The sequence below is a fragment of the Nelumbo lutea genome, chromosome 1, assembly GCF_056320005.1.
Source record: "Nelumbo lutea isolate HS-2025 chromosome 1, American lotus-T2T, whole genome shotgun sequence".
Taxonomy (NCBI): Eukaryota; Viridiplantae; Streptophyta; class Magnoliopsida; order Proteales; family Nelumbonaceae; genus Nelumbo; species Nelumbo lutea.
The window spans coordinates 9,736,024-9,746,201 of record NC_142684.1 but is presented as its reverse complement, the minus strand read 5'-3'; positions in this window follow the sequence as shown (position 1 = coordinate 9,746,201).

Genomic DNA, 10,178 nt, shown 5'->3' with positions numbered 1-10,178 from the left:
ACTACATATCAACTTTCTGTTTCTCTCTTATTTTTCATCAAACCAAATAAAACTTAAATCATCTGTTATTACTTCCACCCAACATATCCTGTTTTTCCATTCCATTCATACCGCATATGTGTATTTTTCAAATTTTTAATTGGAATGAACATTCCTGTTGATGGTACTGACTAGTGCGTCTGAAACTCTCCCTGTAAAGCTTTGCTATCTTCAAGGGTAAGAAATCCATCCTGGTTTAACCCATGCAAATACTAATGTATTCTTACCAAATGAACCTTTTCAAAAGGTTTTCATGCATGGGTGTATCTGTCTTTTTAGTTTCTTGGGTGGGATTTAATTTGTCTTGGTGTCCAACATTTGTCATTCAGAGATCCGATAACAGATCTAATAACAGTTTTGGGTGGGATTTAATTTGTTTTGTTGTCCAAGTTTTGTCATACAGAGATCTGATTTCAAACTGCTTTCATTAGATGCCAAACAAATTGGTCTTCCAACAATTTCAGATTTACTTAATCTTTCTAGGTCCATTACCGTGTCAAAAGGATTGATTTCCAATCACCCAAACACAACTCAAACTAGGCTCATTACCATGTCAAATCTGAGGACAAACAGAAGTCTAAAAGCTGAATTGTGTGTGCACCTGAATGTCTTTAGTCCTGTGATATTTAAAAATGGAGGTGGTAGGTTTTGCTGCAACCTCTGAGTCAATGGACACTCTTTCATCTCTTCTTCTTGTGGGAAATTCCCAAAGAGGGCCCTTCAACTGAGTCAATAATTAATATGTACAGGAGCTCCGCCTTTTGACTGTGGATTTGATATTTAGGAAGGGTGGTGTACCTTGGTTTACAACTGAATCTTGCCAGAAAGATGAACCCCTACAACTGTTGTCACACTGATAATTTAAATACGATTTGTTCTTGGAACTTGTATCTTACACACTTTTCCTCATACCCAGTTACCCCTTTAATGTCCAATTGAGTTTTTTGTATAGGTAAATGTGCGAGTAGGGCCCATTTTAATATTTTGCATAGGTAAATGCGTACGTGGGACCCACAAATAATATTTTCATGTTTGAATGTGTTATTGGGTCCCATACATGGCATTTAACATGTATGTAAGAGGGATTGACAAGTATGCTTGCCAAATAGTCTTTTGGTCTTTCTAGCTTTTGAAAAGATCTTTAAAATTTTGCAACCAAACAGTCTTTGATCTTTGAGGATCTCTACCTGTGAAAGCTCACCAGTCTGTTGAGATCTTGAGCTTTTGGAAAATATTCCTAAAAAGACTCGCCAAACACCTCTTAGGTTAGTGGCATCTGTGGGTTTTTTTGCTGCTGGCTGGATTATGGTAATGTCTGAATTGATCAAGTCAAGAAAAGGTAGATAAATAGAGAAGCTAAAAAGGCTCCATGTTGGACCCAAAAATATTTAATATATATCAACCTTGTTATCTACATTTTTTTGTCGTTGGGATTCTTCTTGACCTTTATTTTACTTGTAGAGAGCAGGAGTAGATGAACGGAATGTTAAGAATTATTTAATTGGGCCTTTCTCCATTAGATTCCAAGAACTAACTGGTTGGTGTGCATAGTTATTTATTGCAACTCTTTGATGTTATTAATTTGTTTACTGAATCTAATTACCCAACAAAACTTTGCTTATTGAGATAGAAGATGGGAACTTTGTTAAGTAATTGGTCTTTAGTGAAAGCTGTCTTGCCTGGGTCAGCTTAATAATATGGGTAGCTAGGTTGGTTCCAACTTCCAAGTTAGATAGGAAGATGAAGGCTGCATTGGTTAGGGGATTAGTGTTATTTACTTTTTCAATCTGTTATGTGGGTATTTTATTGCTTTGACAAAGGAAACCCTTTACATATTATGCTCATTTTATTCAACAATCAAGAATACTATACTGACCCCCAACCCCAAGCAGTAAAGAAATGTTGGTCTGACATGGGAGTTTTAGCAAAAAAAATGCTCTATACCAAATTGATGTAGGATCACTGGGTAATCTTAGTGAAGTATACCTGATTTAGGGTCATAGGTGAAGAAGGCAAAAGTTTAGAAAGTTTGGAAAAACTAAGGCTGTGTTTGGTTTGAAGGAAAAAGGTAGGAAACCTGTAGGTCCTGTACAAACCAAACCTTTACAATTAGGGAATTGATTTTATTATTTTCTTATCTACATTATGGATTCAATATTTAAAAAAATGATGGTCTACAATTGTTATGCAGAAAGAGAGAGAGGTTGAAATTTATCTTATGTCTCTCTCTCTCTGATGAGTAACTTTTGTGCTTTATGAATGATCTTTCTTTTAAGCTTTATAAGGGAGAGGTTGGAATTTTCTTTTAAGCAATTGTTATGCATCTCCAATTTTATTATTATCATCTCGAATCGATATTATCCTTGTATTGGTTTCAAATTTCTCATGAAGTAGATAGTAAGTTACTGAATTGAATTTGTTCTCCTCATGTGCTTAGTGATTTGCTAATCAAATTGCACAATAGCATGCATGTTTTTGTTTCTACCTATGTTGGTCTCATCTTACTATGTGGTTGTTATGCCATTGATATGTAATATAGCCTTATCTATGGTGTTCTTTCCACCAACAAAATATCATATGCACTTAAAAATTGAGTTCTGATTATATTTCAGCAGTTAAGAAATGCACCTACGAAATTTACCTACAAATCTAGTTCCTCTGAAATTTAGTGGTTGTATAGAGAATGGAAAAAATGGATCATGGTCACACATATTCTCTTGTTGAAACAAACTTCATTAAGTGCACAACAGTCTAAGTTGAAACAAACTACATATCAACCTTCTGTTTCTTTCTTATTTTTCATCAAACCAAATACAACTTAAATAATTTGTTATTACTTCCACCCAATATATCCTGTTTTTCCATTTCATTCATACCGCATTTGTGTATTTTTTGAAATTTTAATTGGAATGAACATTCCTGTTGATGGTACTGACTAGTGCGTCTGAAACTCTCTCTGTTAAAGCTTTGCTATCTTCAAGGGTAAGAAATCCATCCTGGTTTAACCCATGCAAATACTAATGTATTCTTACCAGATGAACCTTTTCAAAAGGTTTTCATGCATGGGTGTATGTCTTTTTAGTTTCTTGGGTGGGATTTAATTTGTTTTGTTGTCCAAGTTTTGTCGTACAGAGATCTGATAACAGATCTGATTTCAGATTTGCTCAGTCTGAGTTTTCTAGGTCTGAGTTTGCTCAGTCTGAGTTTTCTAGGTCTGAGTTTGCTCAGTCTGAGTTTTCTAGGTCCATTACCGTGTCAAAAGGATTGATTTCTAATCACCCAAACAAAACTCAAACTAGGTCCATTAGCATGTTAATGCTAAGATCAAACAAAAGTCTAAAAGCTGAATTGTGTGTGTGCACCTGATTGTCTTTGGTCCTGTGATGTTTAAAAATGGAGGTGGTAGGTTTTTCTGTGTGGACACTCTTTCATCTCATCTTCTTGTGGGAATTTCCCAAAGAGGACCCTTAAACTGAGTCGATAATTAGTATGTACAGGAGCTCGGCATTTTGGTGTGTGACCTTTTTTTTTGGGCAGATGCAATTTTTTTTTTTGTCTACTACCATATCTTACCATTACTACCTAAGGCTTATGGATTAGACGATATTGCAGGCATCAACAATCATGTAGCACCGGGATTTGGTAGTTTAGCAGCTGGAGCAAGTAAAAAGGGGTTTGTGTCACCTCTAGATGATCCAACCCATGATTGCCAAAGACAAGTTATAACATTTGGCATCAGTCCTAGCCCTCCTGATGCACTTAGTGAGAGGCCTAACTCCTTAGAAATTCTGAGGGCCTACCAGCAAAAGAATCAAAGATTTTATTTGTTGTTCGCCTTCAAAATGATTGTACTAGAAGACAAGTAGTTCCTCTAGATGATCCAACCCTGATTGCCAAAGACAGGATATAACACTTGGCATCAGTCCTGGCTCTCCTGATGCACTTAGTGAAAGGCCTAACCCCATAGAAAGTCTGAGGGCATACTAACAAAGGAATCTAATATTCTATCAGCCCTAACCCTCACTCAATGGGCCCCAACATTGTAAGTACTTTAATAGGAATCTAAGCTGTGTCCTCCTCTCTTCTAGGTTAGTTCCTTTGTTCCCACCTAAGTTATCTCTAAGGACAAGTTGAAAATTCCTGCTAAACTTTAACGGAAGTTGCAGAATAATTTCAGATGGTAGGGGGTGGCAGGGATTGGTGTTCTCATAATCAACTCTGCTGGAACAGTATTGTGGACTTATAGTGGACCTATTGGCATTACAGACATGGTTGAAGCGAAAGTCAGAGCTCTTTTTATGGGTTTAACTGCTCAAGGATGGCTAGAACTATTCACTCTGCCCCCTTTGTGGTGGAGGGTGATTGAAGAAATGCCATACGATGGGCTGCTAACCAAGAAGAGGTTCCTTGGATTTTGGCCCACTTGCTCAACGAAACTCGAGAGCTTTTTCTTCTTTAGATGGGTTCTAGGGAACTGAATATGACTGATTCTTTAGGATAATCAGGGGTGGATAGGGCTTCACTGTATAGTGCTAACACATTTCTATTGTAATTTTTTAATTTTTTTGGGGTCTCTGTTTTTTGTACATACTCTCATGCACTTCTAAACTATTAAGTAATTAAAATAGCAGCTCAAGAAATATTCCAAGTCCCCAGATATATATTCTATTCATTCGGTGTATTCTTCGGTGTAACCTTCTCAATTCTCGGTGTCATTTGGTGTTCTCTTGTGGGTGTATGGGTTACTAATTTTCTTAGGCTATATGTGTAATTTTGGATTGCTCGAGGCGCTGCTACTTTTGGGGATGGGCTTGCTGACTCCTGCAACATACCATAGCTCTCTATTTCCAAAATCAAGGTAAGTATAGGAGACACCCCGTGCTTAATTGACTTTCGTTTTATTTTAATTTTGTGTCCTCTTTTGGGTGTATGGCTTACTAATTTGCTCTGGTTATATGTGTTGGTTCGGATTGCTCGAGGCGTTGCTACTTTTGGGGAGGGCTTTCCGACTATTGCTCCATACTATTGTTTCCGGTTTCCGATAACAATGTAAGTATACAAGACACATCCCTTGCTCAATGGACTTCCATTTTCTTTTAATTCCTTCAGATAAGTGACTGACTATTTGTCATCAAGCTTTGAGTGGTGGCTCGACCGGAAATTGGCTGCCATTCAAGATAGGGCTGTCAACGGGTGGGATCCGAGTACGTTCTAGGTAGAAGCACTCCCGAACAGATCATTAATTGGGACAAAATCTTAGACCCAAAACCGTCCATTTTAACCTAAAATACACGTTGAAACAATAACATAGGTTTGAAACAAAACCATTTAAGCTAAAAAGACCACTTTTCTTATTTAAATCGCGAACTAAAATTTAAACTTTAATCATATATCGTTAATAAAATTGATAGAAAAATAGTAAGTTACTTATATGTTAAAACGTTAAACACCTTTATTTATCTATCTATCAGATTCGACACTTTAAACTTATGATAAGAGAAAAATTATAAGAAAAGGAAGGAAATAACATATGAGGCTAACAAAATAATCGGTTTTGGGAATGAATCGATTCGGGAGGGGCGAGAACCGAAACCGACCCAATCATTTATTTCAACATAATCATGGAACCGGATCCTTTATAAATGGTTGGGTCTACTCGGGCCAGTCGGGTGGACCCGAAGCGTTGACAGCCCCTTCAAGAACACGAACGATGAGAGCGATTGTGCTGCAGCGGGGTTGGTATCCCTTTTTCTTCTCCCTTCGGACCTGTACTTCGAGGTAAGGACCTTTCAATACCGCACTCGTTGTTCGTACCTTTGTTATTGAAGCATATGATGTTGTCCTGCGAAGTTGATTTTGGATTCGCACGAATTAATAGATTCTGCTAATGCAATTTCTGCCGTGTCATTGCAGGAACGTTCTAATGGGTTCGCATTGTCAACTGCCGTGTCATAATGGTTGCGATAGTGTAAGCCAACATCGCTTGTATCTGTTTAAACTTTTTATAAGGGCTTATGTTGCTTTATTGCCGTTTTTGTGCTTGTAACGTTTTTCAATTTTCTAATACTCCCCTTGGCTTCTACAGGCATTGCCACTCCAATGAGACTGCGTCGTGGGAGCTGATTCAAGCGTTCGAATTTGAGTAGCAGTTCGCCGAGGCTTTGCATACGCTGGAGTCCAAAATAAGCCACTCTAACCCATTTTTTCTATATTCACTTCTAAACTATTCCTTGTCCACCTGTTTCTGATTTGATATTATTGACAGGTGTAGGGCGTGAGCGCAAAGGAGACTCGGAAGGGATACGGATGCGGAAGCTGCGCAGGTATGTGTTTTTCGTACAATGTCTGCATACCTAAATTATATCATTTTCGGAAGACAAGGTTTGCCGGTCGTGGCAGTGGCTATAATATCCTTGGGTCTTATGGGAGCAGGCACGAAGAATGCCCGACTCACGGGCAAGATACGCAACCTCTCGCGAAGAAACTGTAAGGAAGCTGATCAACTCCTCGGTGTAAGCTTCTTAATTCTCAGCTTCATTTGGTGTTCTTGTTTGGATGTATGGGTTACTAAATTTGATTGGTTATATGCGTAGTTTTTGAATTCTCGAGGCGTTGCTACTTTTGGCGATCGGCGTACTAGCTCCTGTGCCTTACCATTGTTCCCGGTTTCGATATCAATGTAAGTATAGGAAACTTCCCGTGCTTAATTCAGTTTTGTTTTCTTTTGACTCCGTAGGATAACTGAATGGATGTTTCTTGTGGGTGTGTGGGTTAATAATTGCTCTATTACCATTGTTGTGCTTGTTATTTTTCTGAATTTGTTAATAATCCTCATCACCGACATTTTCATGCATTGCCGCTTCCAGGAAATTGCATCCGCGGAGCCGATTCAAGCGTTCGAATTGTAACAATGAACAGCCACGGCGTCGCATACGCTGGAGTCCAGAATGGGCCACTCTAACCCATTTCTTCTGTATACACTCGTAAACTTTTTTCTTTCCACCTATTTCTAATTAGATATTTTTCGCAGGTGAATGGCGTGGGCGCAGAAAGAAGGCTCGGAAGTGAAACGGTTTCGGAAGCGGCATGGGTATGCGCTCGTTGTAGAATGTCCGCATCCCTAAATTTGAACATTGTTGGAATATATGGCTTGCCAGTTGTGGAGGTGACCATAATATCCTTGGTTCTTATGGGTGCAGGCACGGAGAATGCTCGACTTGCGGGCAAGATGCGCAACCTCTCGCGGCAATACTATAACGAAGCCGATCAACTCTTCGGTGTAAGCTTCTCAATTCTCAACTTCATCCGGAGTTCTCGTTTGGGTGTGTGGGTTACTATTTTGCTTTGGTTACATGCGTAGTTTAGATTGCTCGAGGCTTTGCTACGTTCCCGGTTTTTGATATCAATGAAAGTATAGGAAACATCCCAAGCTTTCTTCAGTTCCGTTTCCTTTTAATTCCGTGGGATAAATGACTTGATGTTGTCGTGGGTGTGTGGGTTACTAACTGCTCAATTGCTGTTGTTTTGCTTGTAACTTTAATTAATTTATTAATAATCCTCATGACTGACACATTCACGCATTGCCACTTTCAAGAGATTGCATCGGCGGAGATGATTCAAACGTTCGAATTGCAGCAGTGATCAGCCAAAGCCTCTCTTACGCTGGAGTCCAGAATGAGCAACTTTAACCTCTTTATTCACTCTTAGACTTTTTATTTCTCCACCTGTTTCTGATTAGATATTCTTGACAGGTGAATGGCGTGGGTACGGAAAGGAGATTCGGAAGTGATACGGATTCGGAAGCGGCACAGGCATGTGATTGTTGTAGAATGTCTGCATTCCTATATTTTAACACTTTTGGAATATAACTTTGCCGGTTGTGGAGTAATATCTTTGGTTCCTCTGGGCAGGAACGGAGAATGCTCGATTTGCAGGCAAGCTGTGGAAGCTCTCACGGCTTTACTATAAGGAAGCTGGTGCAATCTTCGGTGTAAGCTTCTCAACTCTCCGCTTCATTCTGTGTCCTCTTTTGGGTGTATGGCTTACTAATTTGCTCCGGTTATATTTGTTGGTTTGGATTGCTCGAGGCGTTGCTACTTTTGGGGAGGGCTTTCCGACTATCGCTCCATACTATTGTTTCCGGTTTCCGATAACAATGTAAGTATACAAGACACATCCCTTGCTCAATGGACTTCCATTTTCTTTTAATTCCTTCAGATAAGTGACTGACTATTTGTCATCAAGCTTTGAGTGGTGGCTCGACCGGAAATTGGCTGCCATTCAAGATAGGGCTGTCAACGGGTGGTATCCGAGTACGTTCTAGGTAGAAGCACTCCCGAACAGATCATTAATTGGGACAAAATCTTAGACCCAAAACCGTCCATTTTAACCTAAAATACACGTTGAAACAATAACATAGGTTTGAAACAAAACCATTTAAGCTAAAAAGACCACTTTTCTTATTTAAATCGCGAACTAAAATTTAAACTTTAATCATATATCGTTAATAAAATTGATAGAAAAATAGTAAGTTACTTATATGTTAAAACGTTAAACACCTTTATTTATCTATCTATCAGATTCGACACTTTAAACTTATGATAAGAGAAAAATTATAAGAAAAGGAAGGAAATAACATATGAGGCTAACAAAATAATCGGTTTTGGGAATGAATCGATTCGGGAGGGGCGAGAACCGAAACCGACCCAATCATTTATTTCAACATAATCATGGAACCGGATCCTTTATAAATGGTTGGGTCTACTCGGGCCAGTCGGGTGGACCCGAAGCGTTGACAGCCCCTTCAAGAACACGAACGATGAGAGCGATTGTGCTGCAGCGGGGTTGGTATCCCTTTTTCTTCTCCCTTCGGACCTGTACTTCGAGGTAAGGACCTTTCAATACCGCACTCGTTGTTCGTACCTTTGTTATTGAAGCATATGATGTTGTCCTGCGAAGTTGATTTTGGATTCGCACGAATTAATAGATTCTGCTAATGCAATTTCTGCCGTGTCATTGCAGGAACGTTCTAATGGGTTCGCATTGTCAACTGCCGTGTCATAATGGTTGCGATAGTGTAAGCCAACATCGCTTGTATCTGTTTAAACTTTTTATAAGGGCTTATGTTGCTTTATTGCCGTTTTTGTGCTTGTAACGTTTTTCAATTTTCTAATACTCCCCTTGGCTTCTACAGGCATTGCCACTCCAATGAGACTGCGTCGTGGGAGCTGATTCAAGCGTTCGAATTTGAGTAGCAGTCCGCCGAGGCTTTGCATACGCTGGAGTCCAAAATAAGCCACTCTAACCCATTTTTTCTATATTCACTTCTAAACTATTCCTTGTCCACCTGTTTCTGATTTGATATTATTGACAGGTGTAGGGCGTGAGCGCAAAGGAGACTCGGAAGGGATACGGATGCGGAAGCTGCGCAGGTATGTGTTTTTCGTACAATGTCTGCATACCTAAATTATATCATTTTCGGAAGACAAGGTTTGCCGGTCGTGGCAGTGGCTATAATATCCTTGGGTCTTATGGGAGCAGGCACGAAGAATGCCCGACTCACGGGCAAGATACGCAACCTCTCGCGAAGAAACTGTAAGGAAGCTGATCAACTCCTCGGTGTAAGCTTCTTAATTCTCAGCTTCATTTGGTGTTCTTGTTTGGATGTATGGGTTACTAAATTTGATTGGTTATATGCGTAGTTTTTGAATTCTCGAGGCGTTGCTACTTTTGGCGATCGGCGTACTAGCTCCTGTGCCTTACCATTGTTCCCGGTTTCGATATCAATGTAAGTATAGGAAACTTCCCGTGCTTAATTCAGTTTTGTTTTCTTTTGACTCCGTAGGATAACTGAATGGATGTTTCTTGTGGGTGTGTGGGTTAATAATTGCTCTATTACCATTGTTGTGCTTGTTATTTTTCTGAATTTGTTAATAATCCTCATCACCGACATTTTCATGCATTGCCGCTTCCAGGAAATTGCATCCGCGGAGCCGATTCAAGCGTTCGAATTGTAACAATGAACAGCCACGGCGTCGCATACGCTGGAGTCCAGAATGGGCCACTCTAACCCATTTCTTCTGTATACACTCGTAAACTTTTTTCTTTCCACCTATTTCTAATTAGATATTTTTCGCAGG